Raw genomic sequence first — 15881 nt, forward strand, 5'->3', positions numbered from 1 at the left:
TGAAGAAACTTATATATTTACAATCAACATCAAAATGCAATTCTTTTGATGTAGCTATTGGTACCAAAATTCTATTTTTTATACTTTTGGTTACTATTTAGCCGGGTCGCTCCTTACTACAGTTCGTTACCACGAACTGTTTGATCAGCAGGACGATTATCTAAAAGGATGGAAACCACTTCACAGTAAATAACATAGGTGAACCAAATAATTTATTATTGCAAGTAAGATTGCTGCTGTCTTCAAAAAAAAATGCTCCCCTATCGCCATCTATATTAGAAACGATATATAACCGTACCTTACGAATTAATTTACGTCACGAACTGCTATATTCGTGCATTTTCATTACTCATATGAAAGTGTTTGCCCCCTCGTTTATATCTCACTTTTTACATTAAATCTGAAATTTCGTCCCAAATCCTTAAGAATCATTCCAGAATCACAAAGGCAGTAGATTAAATAGTTGAAATTATTAATAATACTTGTGCGTAAAGACCGAGGTATTTAAGAGGAAATAATCCCCTTAGAAACGTAATAATTTCTGTTCGTTTTGAGTTTTAATCTATTCGTTTTTTATGCTGATCCTTACTTTCAGTTGAAAAAACTTTTTTTTATTTTTATATGGTCATTGTTTGTTTTATAAATAATACAGGAAAATCCTGCGCCCCCTTCCTAGAATTTCTCTTTCATAACCTTATATTTTTATTATGTATGCGAGGGGGTGTGTACCCTCGTTAATACCTCGCTCTTTACACTAAATCGTAAGTTTTGTCCCAATTCTTTAAGAACGACCCCTGAATAAGAAAGGCCGTAGAATAAATAGTTGAAATTACTAAAAATACTTTAGCATAAAGAGCGAGATATTTATCTCCTCCAAAATGAAACTTATCAAACAGTTCGTGGTAACGAACTGTAGTAAGGAGCGACCCGGCTCAATAATAACCAAAACTCTAAAAAATGGGGTTTTGATATCAATAGCTACATCAAAAGAATTGCATTTTAATGCTGATTTTAAATATATAAGTTTCATCAAGTTTAATCTTACCCATCAAAAGCTACGAGCCTGAGAAAATTTGCCTTATTTAGGAAAATAGGGGGAAACACCCCCTAAAAGTCTTAGGATCTTAACGAAAATGACACCATCAGATTCAGCCTATCAGAGAACCCTACTGTAGAAGTTTCAAGCTCCTATCTAGAAAAATGTGGAATTTTGTATTTTTTGCCAGAAGACAAATCACGGGTGCGTGTTTATTTATTTTTTTTTTTTTTTTTTTCCCAGGGGTCATCGTATCGACCAACTGGTCCTAGAATGTCGCAAGAGGGCTCATTCTAACGAAAATGAAAAGTTCTAGTGCCCTTTTTAAGTGACCAAAAAAATTGGAGGGCATCTAGGCCCCCTCCCACGCTCATTTTCTCCCCAATGTCAACGGATCAAAATTTTGTGATTGCCATTTTGTTCAGCATAGTCGAAAACCATAATAACCATGTCCTTGGGGATGACTTACTCCCCCACAATCCCTGGGGGAGGGGCTGCATATTACAGACTTTGACCAGTGTTTACATATAGTAATGGTTATTGGGAAGTGTACAGACGTTTTCAGGGGGATTTTATTTTGTTTGGGGGTGGGGCTGAGGAGAGGAGGCTATGTTAGAAGATCTTTCCTTGGAGGAATCTGTCATGGGGGAAGAAACATTCAATGACAAGGGTGCAGGATTCTCTAGCATTACTATAAGAAAACAATGAAAAATAAACATGAAAACGTTTTTTCAGATGAAAGGAAGAAGTAGCATTGAAACTTAAAACAAACAGAGATTATTACGCATATGAGGGGTTCTAAAAATACTTTAGCATAAAGAGCAAGGTATTTAGGAGGAGATAAATACCTTGCTCTTTATGCTAAAGTATTTTTAGTAATTTCAACTATTTATTCTACGGCCTTTCTGATTCAGGGGTCATTCTTAAAGAATTGGGACAAAACTTACGATTTAGTGTAAAGAGCGAGGTATTAACAAGGGTACAAACCCCCTCGTATACATAATAAAAATATAAGGTTATGAAAGTTTGTTACGTAAGTTAATTCTTAAGTTTTTTAAGTTTTTAAGTTTATATTTTTTACTAATAAAAACGTTCGTTAAAAATTAAAAGTTCTAGTTGCCTTTTTAAGTAACCGAAAAATTGGAGGGCAACTAGGCCTCCTTCTCCACCCCTTATTTCTCAAAATCGTCTGATCAAAACTAAGAGAAAGCCCTTTAGCCAAAAAAAGAATTAATATACAAATTTCATTTTAATAATTTATGTGCGGAGAGCCAAAACCAAACATGCATTAATTCAAAAACGTTCAGAAATTAAATAAAAAAAACCAATTTTTTTAGCTGAAAGTAAGGTGCGACATTAAAACTTAAAACGAACAGAGATTACTCCGTATATTAAATGAGTTGTCCCCTCCGCAATCCCTCGCTCTTTACGCTAAAGTTTGACTCGTTGCCACAATTCTACTTTTTAAAACAATTAAAAGCTTTAGCGTAAAGAGCGAGGGATTGCGGAGGGGATAACTCATTTCATATACGGAGTAATTTCTGTTCGTTTTAAGTTTTAATGTCGCTCCTTACTTTCAGATAAAAAAAACTGTTTTTTTTTATTTAATATATTTAAAATCAGCATTAAAATGCGATTCTTTTGATGTAGCTATTGGTACCAAAATTTCATTTTTAAGAGTTTTGGTTACTATTGAGCCGGGTCGCTCCTTACTACAGTTCGTTACCACGAACTGTTTGATATTACTTTTTAAAACAATAAAAAACTTTAGCGTAAAGAGAAGGCAAGTTAGCTTTTGGGAATTGAAAAACGCATTTCTGTTCGATGATTGCTACTTTGGCATGCCCTCCTCCAATACGTTTTTAAACGCTTGTAATGGATTAAACAATTTTTTTTCAACTTTCTTTTTCAAATTTAATCGAAAATCATGATTAAATATAAGAGGAGGGTAATTTCATTCGGAAAAAAGGACAAGTTTATACATCTAGAGTAGTGATCGTTGAAGTATTAATTTATTCACCCCCAAAGATGTCCATATATTTCCCAATAACCCATACAATATATAGACAATGGACAAATCTCATAGCTAACAGCCCTTTCCTCAGAGGTTGTGGGGGATAGTGCCATCCCCAGGGGCATTGTTATTGGACATTTCAACTATTCTGAATGAGACTCTTTTTGGCTACTTAAAAAGGGCACAATAACTTTTCATTTTCGTTTTAGTAAACCTTCTCTCGATATTTTGGAGCTTTTGGTTCTATACGATCACCCCCAGCAAGATAATTAACAGAATAAAAAACATGTATCCGTGATCTTTCTTTTGATAAAAAGTACAAAATTCCACATTTTTGTAAATAGAAGATTGAAACCTCTACAGTAGGATTGTCAAATCTAATAGTGTTATTGTCATTAAGTTCGCTTAACTTTCTTTGGGTGTTTCCCTCCTTTTTCGAAAATCGGGAAAATTTCCTCAGGCCCATGACTATTGATGGGTAAAATTAAACCTAATGAATTTTATGTATTTGGAAGTAGCATAAAGTAGCCAATTCTTTTGATGTCTTACTTGATTAAATAAAAAAAAACAAGTTTTTTTAACGGAAAGTAAGGAGCGACATTAAAACTTAAAACGAACAGAAATTACTTTGTATATAAAAGGGGCTGCTTCCTCATCAACGCCCCGCTCTTTACGCTAAAGTTTGACTCTTTCTCTTAACTCTACTTTTTTAAAACAGTAAAAAACTTTAGCATAAAGAGCGGGGCGTTGATGAGGAAGCAGCCGCTTTCATATACGAAGTAATTTCTGTTCGTTTTAAGTTTTAATGTCGCTCCTTACTTTCCATTAAAAAAACTTTTTTTCTTATTTAATTTCTGAACGTGTTTGAATCAATGCATGTTTTGATTTTGGCTCTCCGCATATGAATAATTAAAACGAAATTAGCATATTTATTTTTTGGCTAAATGGTTTTCTCAGTTTTGATCGAATGCTTTTGAGAAAAAAGGACCAGGAGAGGAGGCCTAGTTGCCCTCTGATTTTCTGGTTACTTGAAAAGGTAACCAGAACTTTTAATTTTTTACGAATGTTTTTATTAATAAAAGATATACGTGACTTACAAATTAGCTTACTTAACGAACTTCTGTATTCTCATGTTTTTATTACGTATGTGAAGGGGTTCACCCCTTCGTCAGTACCTCGCTCTTTACACTAAAGCTTAAATTTTTCCCGATTTCTTAAGAATGACCCCTGAATCACAAAAGCCGCAGAATAAATAGTTGAAATTACTAAAAATAATTTAGCGCAAAGAGCGAGATATTAGGAGGATGTGAGCCCATCATATGCGTAATAATTTCTGTTCGTTTTAAGTTTTAATACTTCTCCTTACTTTCAGTTGAAAAAACTTTGTCATATTTATTTTCTCATTGTTTTTTTTAAGTAATACTAGAAAATCCTGCGCTCCCTTCATGAAAATTTTCTTCCCCCATGACAAATTCCTCCAAGGGAAGTTACCCTAACATATCTCTCCCTTATCACCCCCCCCCCCCAAAACCTAAAAATTCCCCTGAAAACGTCTGTACACTTCCAAATAACCTTTACTTTATGTAAGCACTGGTCAAAGTTTGTAACTTGTGGCACCTCCCACGGGGACTGTGGGGGAGTAAATCGTCCCCAAAGACATAGTTATAAGGCTTTTTGACTACGCTGAATAAAATGGCTATCTCAGAATTCTGATTTGGTGACTTTGGGAAAATAATTAGCGTGGGAGGGGGCCTAGGTGCCCTCCAATTTTTTTGTCACTCAAAAAGGGCACTAGAACTTTTCATTTCCTTTAGAACGAGCCCTCTCGCAAGATCTTAGAACCACTGGATCGATATGATCACCCCTGGGGAAAAAAAACAAAAAAAACAAATAAACACGCATCCGTGATCTGTCTTCTGGCAAAAAATACAAAATTCCACATTTTTGTAGATAGGAGCTTGAAACTTCTTCACTAGGGTTCTCTGATACGCTGAATCTGACGGTGTGATTTTTGTTAAGATTCTATGACTTTTAGGGGTTGTTTCTCCCTATTTTCTAAAATAAGGCAAATTTTCTGAGGCTCGTTACTTTTGATGGGTAAGACTAAACATGATTGTTAAACTGTTCAGTACTAAACTGTTTGATATCAAAATACCGTTTTTTGGAGTTTCGATAACTATTTGGCCAAGTGGCTCCTTACTTCCAGTTCGTTACCACAAATTGTTTGTTGCAAGGACTAAGTTTCTGACAGGGGGAATCTTCAGCATTTTTATTGGGTGGGAGGCAAGTGGGGTCCATATCCGGATAGTCAAGGGGTATGGAATATAAAATAATTTTTATCCACATGATTAGGGGGGCAACTCCCCCCTTTCTTGCCCCCCAAACGACGTCCCTGGCTTCTGAATAATTACCTTAGATAAGTTTAAAGCATTTATAAGACAAAATTAGAATTAGAAAGCCATAGTTTTTAAAACTATTTATTACTTTCAAAAAGGGGATGATGGACGAAAAAGAAACTAAGCAATTCAATCATGGAAATTTCCATGAATTACGTTTTATTCATGTTTGAACCCAAATTGGCTTTGTTCTCTTCTATCGTTTCCCTCAAGCACATAGAAAATACAGAATTGGCACGTCTCTCACGTAGTATTTAGCATTGAGTGGTCACTGCTTACTTATTGGAGTTGTGCTATCCCCTAACGGGATTTCTAATGCTCTTTGTGTGTCTTTATTATGTTTCCTTTAATGAAGGAAGAAACGAAGCCATGGCTATAAATATTAAGAGGAGTTGAGGATACAACAAGAAATCTCAAAGAAAGAAATGCAAATTTAGTGTTATGAGAATTAAAATAGAAGCGCAAGGGTTTAAAATACTGTTTACATAAGACAAAATATAAGCGGAATAATAGCCAAGTAAAGAATTAAAAAAGGGTGACCTGATCCAAATAAATTACAAAACCAATGAAATATATATTCTCTGGTTAACTAAGGTTGCTTCTTCAGTACCCGGGTTTTTGGCCTCTTCAGGTCTATGAAGCTTAGGTAGCAGTTTGCTAGTTTTAGTACCCAAGGAATTTCAAAGGCCCATTCACAATAAGATTTTATTAGTGCTGAGACTTAGCTAGCATTAATTTGAGCCCATCAGAATCTTTTGTAGAACTTTTCAGCCAATCAGAAAATTCTACGAAAAATCCGATTGGCTCAAAATACCGCTAGCTTAATGTCAGTATTTGTAAAACTCATTGTGAGCGAGTAATAAGCTGTCTAAAATAAGGGATGCAAATTAATAATTTCGGTGTCCAAAAAATTAATAAAGTAATCTTATTGAAATTCACAATGAAATTTTCCGAATACCGAAATTTAGCTAGCACTTATTACTGCCAATCAGAATTTTTTTTTCTAGAATTTTCTCATTGGTACTGGACAACGGGGAAACTATAAAAAAAAAAAAATAAAAAAAAAAAAATAAAAAAAAAAATCTGATGGGGTCAAATTACCAATAGTTAGCTAAATCTTGGCATTGGTAAAATGTCGGCATGTATCAGCGTTGTCTTTACCAACTAATTTCGGTTTGTAAATACTTGAAACACTTGATCGGTTTGATAAACAGTAGGGCCTATCAATTCAGACTATTTAAAGCAATTAGTAAGAAAATTCGGTAACATGTTATTTCAGGAAAGCAAAATTGTCAGTAAAAGCTATTAAAACCAAATCATATTTTGTTCTGATGACTAGAGACTTCTAGAGACTTCTGAAATAACATTCTAATCTGTTTCCGTGTCGCTATGTGTTAGAGAAACCTTGTTTGAACCTGACGAAAAGCAAAGTTTTATTACAGCTACAACTTTTGGACTCTAAACTTAAAAAAAAAAATTTGAATTAAAAGCTAATTTGGAAGACCATATCTTAATTTCTCAAACTTTTAGAGATATGTGAAGAGAAATCAATGTCGTTTAGAAAAATTTTTAAACAGCTTTGTAAACCGCAATACTTGAGAAGCAGTTTACACTTATTCTGAAAAGGTAAAATTTTGAATCATTAGTTTATCTGTTTTTGGCCAGTTTCATGTAAGTTAGAAATCTTATTGAAATGTCCCGGGAATTTGATAACTCTGAAGAATGATTATAAATGAGGTACTCTGAAGTTTGCACAATCTAAGATTTTACATATCAACTGGTCAAGCTAAGATTTTTGCATATCGACAGTTTCTTGAATTTTGATGTTGAAAAATTAGTTTCTGTGCTTGGAAGTTCCTTCAATAGTTCGCCAAGAATGGTTTCTTGTCCAAGAGAATGAATAAAAATCCCTAAAACTACTTTACAAGACATGTTTTAAATCTTTGTTTTCTAATTGTTGACCAATTTGAAGCTTCAATATTATCATGCATAAATGACACAAAAATCCTTGTCAAACGACTGGAATGCCATTCTTAGATATACAATCTGTTCGTTTTCAAGTTTTAATGTTACTCCTTGGTTTCAGTTGAAAAAACTTAATTTTCTTATTTAGTTTCTTATCGTTTTTAAACAATGCCAGAAAATCTGACCCCACCTCCACGGAGAAACCCCCTCCCCACGGAAATATCCTCGAGACAATTCAATCACAGTGAAAATTTACCCTGGACAATTACTCTTAACCACTCCGCGTGTAAAATTGAGACGAAAAAGAGAAAGCAAGACATAAAAAAGAATTTTGTATAAGAATTCCGGGAAATTCCACCAGTGTATAATTTTTTCTGACAAGTTCACTCCCTGGAAACTTTTCTCTTCATAACCCCCCCCCCTTGGGGAAACCGCCACCAGAAAATGTGTCCCCCCCCTCGCACGAAAATGTATGCAAATGAGCAAACATGGGCAAATTTCATAACTTAAAGACCTTGTCCCTGAGGCTATGGAGGGTCATATTATACCCAGGACATAGTTATTGGGCCTTTCAATTATGATGAACAAAATGGCTATCTCAAAATTTTGATTTGACGATTTTAGGAAATAAGGGGTGAGGGAGGGGCCTAGTTGCCCTCCAATTTTCGGTCATATTGAAAGGACATTATAACTTTTACTTTCCGTTCTAATGAGCCCTCTCCTAACATTTGAGGACCAATGGATCGATACCATCCCCCATGGGAAAAAAAGAAAAACTGAATAAACACGCATCCGTGATAAAAAAAAATAATACAAAATTCCGCATTTTTGTAGATAGGAGAAGAGCTTGACACCTATACAGCAGGGTTCTCTGATATGCTGAATCTAATGGTGGAATTTTCAAGAGCCATGTCTTCTAGAGCTTTTCGCTTAAAAACTAATTTTTTCTGGAAACTATTAAGAATATTGATGCTACCCCTTGGTCCAAAAGGAAATGGACTTTTCACCATTCCTTTAGCTATTAATAGTGTATTGAAAATAAGGTGTTTTTAAGATCATGCATTCTACTGTTGAAAAGCGTTCTAAGAAGGGGATTTGAGTGGCGTTGGCCAATAGGCTTTTTTCTAAATTAATAATAAGGAAAATATCAGGGGTCCTTACTATAGTTTCGAGGGGTGACCCCAGGCAAATAGCTAAAATATGACATTCCTTTCAGGAAGTAGCTAAGATGTTTATGCTTCTAAAAATAATTCATTCTAGGGGTTGAAAATTTATTAAAGCCGGGAATTGGGGAACCTTAGATTAATATTCCTTTTCAGCATAATAACGGGCCCTGGCCCGTGAGTTCTGAGGTTGATTTAAGGGGCCTTCGATTATTATTCCTTTTCACAGCTTAAAATCATAATTGCATCTCGGGAGCAAGAATTTTTATTCTTTTTCCAGGCCCCGAGGACGATGATTGAATTGAATAAAAATCAACTGGCAGATTTTCAAGGCATAGGAACGGGCAACACCCTGCCACATGCTCCTGAAAATGATGTCCCAGCTTGGATTGACGATCTGCTGATAGATTTCTTTGAACCAGCAGCAATGGACACCAACACCCCTCAGTAAGTTTTTTAAGACTCTTTAGAACATTATAATACCTAAAACAACTTATCTGGTAGTTTCTGACCATTAAATTTATAGTTCGAAGTGCTGCGGGCTGTGGACCTGAAAGATCCATGCATGGATTAGTTTCTGCTCAGGAAATTCTTAACTAGTAATGTGGTTTCAATACATCCGAAGGAGCCATTTTGGAGGCCCATGTATGGCCATTGCAGCATTAGGTGGCAGTAGGGTCTAAATACAACCAAAGAGTTACTCTTAACTATTCTCTTTTAAGCCTAATATAAATTCTTTCAAAGGACGAAATCCAGAGTATTTCGATAAGCTAACAAGCTCTTGCTATTTTCTAGATTCGCATACCTACATCACAAGAGGCCCATATTTAGACGGCTATCCTGTCACCACCCACACAATTTCGTGAAAATCTATGTACGCTCCCTGATAATAGTGAGCCTGAGGGGGGGCTATAGATTTGGGTTAGGTTGTATTAGTATACTTTCCCCAACTTTGATGTGACACTTTTGAGAAGGAACGCGGCCTCGACACTAAATATAAGGACAATTTGTTAGTCCAAGTGCCAACAAGTGAGGTCGAAAGGGTGCAGGATGAACAGGCACCCACTCCTCACAGAGATAAGGGGAAACCAGCAAAAGTGCTGTCGATTCACCTGTGTTGCCCGATATCTATTTAGCTGACACCGCTTTGTGCAATATTTGTCTTTTTAGAGCTGAGTTTGGAGACCCCTTCAGCTCCCTTACAAGTGGTAGTATCCATACGGATTCAGTAGACATAGCACACTCCTATATCAGCAAGATTTGGGCACTTTTGAAAAACACATTCAGGAGGGAGGGTGGGGACAGTTTGAAAGCATCCATCGTTCAAATTTTTTAATGAAAAGACGGGCGATATGTACTCGTATTATCTATAAACGGAAATGCAGACACTTCATCCGGACTTAAATAATTTTGAGGGCGGTTTTTTTTCAAATTGGCTTTGTAGAATTTTCAATAAGGTATAAAATCATAATTATAATGAAAACTCGTCAGTTATTTTATGTATTGAAGATTTAGATCTTAATGTAACAAAGTTTGAAAATAATTTTTTAAGAGGCGGGAGGAATGAGTTGAAAAAATAAAATGCTGATTTGAAGGCATGCGGTGGTGTAAAAAATTTTCGTTTCGATATGGGCTTAAAGTACTTCAAGTACGCGGTCCTTACCGCAGGACATAAACCTCGTTTCAATGATGCTAGTAAGATGCATTTGGACAATGTTGCAGCTAATTGTGGTGGGGAGGGAGCAGAGTTTCCTAAAGTCGATTTCAATTACTTAAAGGGACAATATCCTGTAACACTTAAGGGGATAAATATTTTTGAGAGGGCAACCAAACATTTAAAAATTGGGGATTCAGTGTTACTGTACGATACAGAATATGAAGAGTGGAAACTAAAAGATAAAAAGGGGGCAATATATTTAGTAAAAGCTCCATCCAGTGAATCAGTGAAAAACTGAGTATGGCTTCTCTACAAGCCTTTCACAGAGCCTAATGCGATTGGAAATTTCTTTCCAATTCCACATATTAGTCAGGTTTTAAGTGTGGGTAAAGGGACTTGCTACTATTGCATAATTTGTCTGTCTACATTTCGTAGTGAATAAACATTGAGATATCACTTGAGGCACTGCAAACGACATGGGTAACAGTCCATGGAAACGGTTTACGGTGACAATACCATCTTGCGGCTTAAGAATTTTCAGAAATCAATCCGACAGAGCGACAAGGCGGAGCTAGACCTCAAGGATAAACTCATGGATATGAACGATTCATCGAACTCGAATCAATTTAAAGAACATGAAGCCATTGCGTTCTTTTTTACCCATGGGTGAAAAAAGTCGAGTAATACGACGGAATTGGTAGAGGTATTTGAGACATTACGTTGGGAAGCTTGTGTACGTGCTGCTATCTTTGCACTTATTAAAACAGTAAATAAGTCAATTTCACAGCTCTGCAATAAAATTTATCCAATGAATCTATCATCAAAAGACGATTTGACCAATAAAACTGAAAATATTTGTTGGATTTGCAAGAGAAAATTTGTAGAGGATAGTGGTGATATGGCAACTACCGGATTATATGCACAATTCTAACTATGATTTGAACTTCATACTGCCAGCGTTGGCACATTTGCAGAAAGGTGATGCTGTAGATTGCACATGTGTAGATGCGTTTCTTTATCATAACATCATGCCCAAATCATATGAGAAGTTGCTGCTCTTAGAATTCAATTGGAAAACAGTTGGAATTGGTGCCACGTATTGAATAAAATACGTTTTTTTATTCCTATAGATTCTTCCCCAAATTCTTTTGGCAACTCAATCATGTAAAAAAGCGATTATTTTAATAGTTGTTTCCTCCTCAAACAGCACTATACAGATGATGAAATCAATGATTTGTTAAGGCGTAAGGATAAATAACCGTATGAATACTAGAACTCCATCTCGAGGCTACGCGAGGAAAAATTACAATTCATCGAAGAGTCTTATTATTTGGTTCACGATCTTTAATGCACCACTGCCGATCATGAATTTGCTAAAAATGTTTGGGCTAAGGGAGGGCGTAAAAATGAGGAGGATTATTGTAAATGTTTCTGGTAATTTATGTATTGACGTTGTTGGATTTTTTTTAAAACGCGGATAAAATATAAGAGGAATTTGGGCTGGATTTCAAGAAAACTTTAACGGTGACTCCCTCAAGATGCAGATGGTACTGATTTTCTTCGAGATGAAGGTGCTTTTCACATGATACTAAAAGGAGTTGCGTGACTTGTTAAATGTAGTAAGGATCATGTAATCTCGCATGACTTCGTAGATATTACACTACGCTTACCACAGTACTATTCTTGCGTTGGAAAAATAAACACTTACATCTTATTTTTAAAAGTGAAAATGAAATATTTCAAGAAGAAATATTTGAATTATGAAAGAAGAGCTAATGGTAACCCTATTGGATATGTATACCAGGGGTTGTCACAACAGCGAGTTGTTAAATTCCCTTGGGGTACCAAAAACATTCGTGGGTTATAGTGGTGATTATGAGAGAGTAGCATCACCAGAGAAGTTGATGTTGAACGAGAATACAAATATAAAAATAATAGTTGATAGTGAGGGTCAGTTTCTTGCTCATTTTGTTGCAGGTAACACGTTACCACTTGATATTGTGAGTGTAAACCTGTAGAAAATATAACCGTTCAGCGTTGAAATTACAAGATTTATGTGCCAGTCCACGAAATTTACTCCCCCCTGGTAAAATTGGATTACTTAAATGATCATGGTCGCTAACTTTCTTTTCTCCAATACGTTCAACAAAATTTTCCTTGCAAACTTGACACGACCTCTTTAATTTTAATTGACAACTCGTCCTATGGTGATAGACTCATCGGATAATTTGTATAGCACAGCCTTCAAATAAACTTATTGGCAGTTTTGTTAAGTACCACCATAGTTGCATCCACACAATCTTTTTCGCCCAACTTCTCAAATACCTCTACTAATTTCACAGTATTACAATCATCTCTTTGGTTATGGGTGAAAGAGATTGTAATATTGTCATGCTCTTAAACATGACTCAAGTTCAATGGATGGAGCATGTCTTTGAGTTTATCTTCGATAAAGCTATAAATTTCATGAGGGGTCAAAGTGGCCGCTAAGACGTAAAGAAACCCTGTTATTACCTAAAAGTTTAACAGCCAAAAATTATTTTATAGGTGTGGTAGACTGGTCGTTTGGTTATAAAGAGGTCTTACCACCACCTATAAATTTAGTGATCAGAAACTATTTCGTAAATGAGCACTAGGTGTCCCCTTCCTCCAACCCTTTCCCTTACGCTTCAGTATTCTATAAGAAGCTCTTTTTAAGACTTGTAATACCCCCTTGTCAGGGGAATCCTCAGGTTTATTCACTTGTTTTTTCCCTTACCAAAGAAATTCAGCAGCAACTATTCTATCCATGCTGGATGATCAAGAGGAGCCTTTAAAAAAAGAAAAAAACTTATTTTTTATTGAAACGCTTATGATTTAGTCCTAAAAATAATACACCTTATGCTGAAATAGAATATGTAATTAATCTGAAGACCAGCAACATCGGACAGGATCCTTTATTAAGCCGAAAAGAATACGTTACTTTAGTAGTATTGAAATACCTATCTTAAGCCTAAAAATCTTAGTTTTCAAAATGTTTTGCCCCCCCCAATTAAATTTAACTCACCCCCAATGTCCACCCTTCTGTATCAATTAAAATCATCCCTCAGCAGCTTAAAATTTTTCTCCAAAAATAGTTAAGCTTAGAAGCATTCTTTGAAAGACTGTTTTCCTGATCCTGGAGGTTAAATAAGAAAGTTATGAAAGAAAAACTTTTTCCACAAAATAAGTTTTCCAAAAGAAAGAATAAAGAACTCAATTAAATCGAAAATGATCAAGTAATCCACTAATGTAAAGGTGACTCTCGAAGCAGCTTCTTGCGCTAATGCCTGCTTGAATATCAACTGGACAAGTATTTCGAAGGAAACACATTTTGAATCAAATAAAGAGCCGTGTTTTCTTACACAAATAATAATTTTACACTCAGTCTACTTTAATGTTTATACTTATATACACGACGTTCTTATATAATTATCTGATGCATAGAATCGACGTCTTTAGGCAAACAATTTTCTGTATAAAGAAGATGCCGAAAACAGTCCTTTTTCGGAAACAAACTATCGCATGGTTCATACCCTCTTTCCTAGAATCAACACTGACTAGATCTAATCATATTTTTCATTTGATAATAGCAATCACATCCCGCTCCAGCCTTCTTATAAAAAAATCAAATATTTACTGTAATTATAACTCAGTTAATTTGATCAGAAAAAACTATCTTTATTTGTGAATTACGCGTAATATTAGAGCCTTCGATTTACCAGACAAAAGTATGTGAGAATGACCCTTACCTAATTTAATAACGGTAGGATGAACTTCTGGCTGCTCGCTATCATTAAAGGCTTTAACCCAAATATTTGACTGAAGTTAATTCATTCATGTTTACCCATGTGCTAGAATAGGTTTAGTTGAAAAGTGTATTGAAATAGCAGACGGGATAAAAGCACAAATTTTGAAGAAAATTAGGTCATTTTATCACCGAGAAAACCATGCAATAGTAGGAGGGGATGGTTTTACTTAAAAATTACATATAGACAATTATATCAGTTTTTATTTTAGTATAATCTAGTCTCTTTTTTTTGGCCGTGAAGGCGAACAACCCCTTAATATGCATAGAAGATTACCTGCAAATAAGATTGAACTAAATTCTTTTTAAAATTGCATGTTGTGTTACCACTCATCTTGAAAGCAAGACTGATGAATTTCCTCGTTCGGGACCAGGTGTTATAGGCCTCGAGAATAAAGAAAATTGCCCGATCCATTATCCACTATGCGAATAACAATCTCTTGCATAATGCAGTTTGTTGCATGGCGTTAATCTCTTGTTCGTATTTGAACAAGAGATTAACCTTTGGAAGGTTGAACAACCTTTTGGAAAGTTGGGTTACGTAGAGAGGACTTGAAGGTTTATTTGGAATGGAGGGGAAATGGATTTTTGATTGGTGAGAAAAAAGGGGAGAAGGTAGAATCTATTGCTTGTCCTATGTGTGGTTCTTAGGATGAAAGTTTAATACATTTTGTGTGTGAATGTGTCGAATTGAATGAATGGCGGCGAGAGATGTATGGTAAAAATGAATTGAATGAGATATGGATGGCAGATAGAATGAAAGAGACAAATTTCCTGAGTATTAAAAGGATAGCAAAGTTTGTCAGGATTACAGCGGCACATCGTGAGCGTTTTCTTTAAATAGTATTAATGCATTTTAGTTAATTTGTTGTTTGTTATGTAAATTTCCTATGACCCACGGGATTTTTCTTGAATAGATGATTATTATTATTATTATTATTATTATTATTATTATTATTATTATTATTATTATTATTATTATTATTATTATTATTATTATTATTATTGGAAAATCAATAGACGTCTAGACTATATAACGGCTCGCCTTTGTTCTTGTTGAAAGTCAATACATAACTGGAATTCGATTGTCCTTTGGTAGAAATAGAAACAAACGGCATGTGGGTAAACCAGAAAAACATACGTAAATATTGGACTAAGGTCATTTAAAGCAATCTGGATTAACATGACTGGTGGTGGTCCTGAGGGTTTTTCCTACACCCTTAGTTTTTTATACACTTAACAAAACAACCGAAGAAAAAATATCTCCTATTATGTAATAAGCATCTACATCTTGAAGAAAATCAACAGTGCCTGCACCTTAAGCGAATCGCTGTCAAGCTTCTTCATGATTAACAGTGAAGAAGAAAAGAGTATCGGCTATGGGCACTTTTAAACCAATCTATGCCTCACTACTATGTAAATCCAAGTTATAAAAAATGACATATCTGTAATGCTTCAGAAACTGCTAAGGATCTCGAATTAATACTCTAGTGTCTATGCAAAAGACATTATGCGGAGATATATGCAATATCCCCTGAACGTAAATAGGTCATTGAAACGGTAAGTAAAACGTTATATAGCCCTCTTTAAGAGTCCAAAATGACTGGAAGGCAGCCAGTCCCTGTCACGTATCATTTTTGTCTATCTATTCTCTCAGCCCCTGAGATCTGATCAAAATTTTGAGATAACCCTTTTGTTCAAAATAGTCAAGACATTAAAAGAATATATCTTTAAAAATGCCATCCCCCCCGAGAACTCCGTGGGACAAGGGTATGAAATTATACGAGGTGCCCATTGTTTAAACATAGATTCTATAACGGAAGG

The sequence above is a fragment of the Artemia franciscana genome, chromosome 2, assembly GCF_032884065.1.
Source record: "Artemia franciscana chromosome 2, ASM3288406v1, whole genome shotgun sequence".
Lineage (NCBI taxonomy): Eukaryota > Metazoa > Arthropoda > Branchiopoda > Anostraca > Artemiidae > Artemia > Artemia franciscana.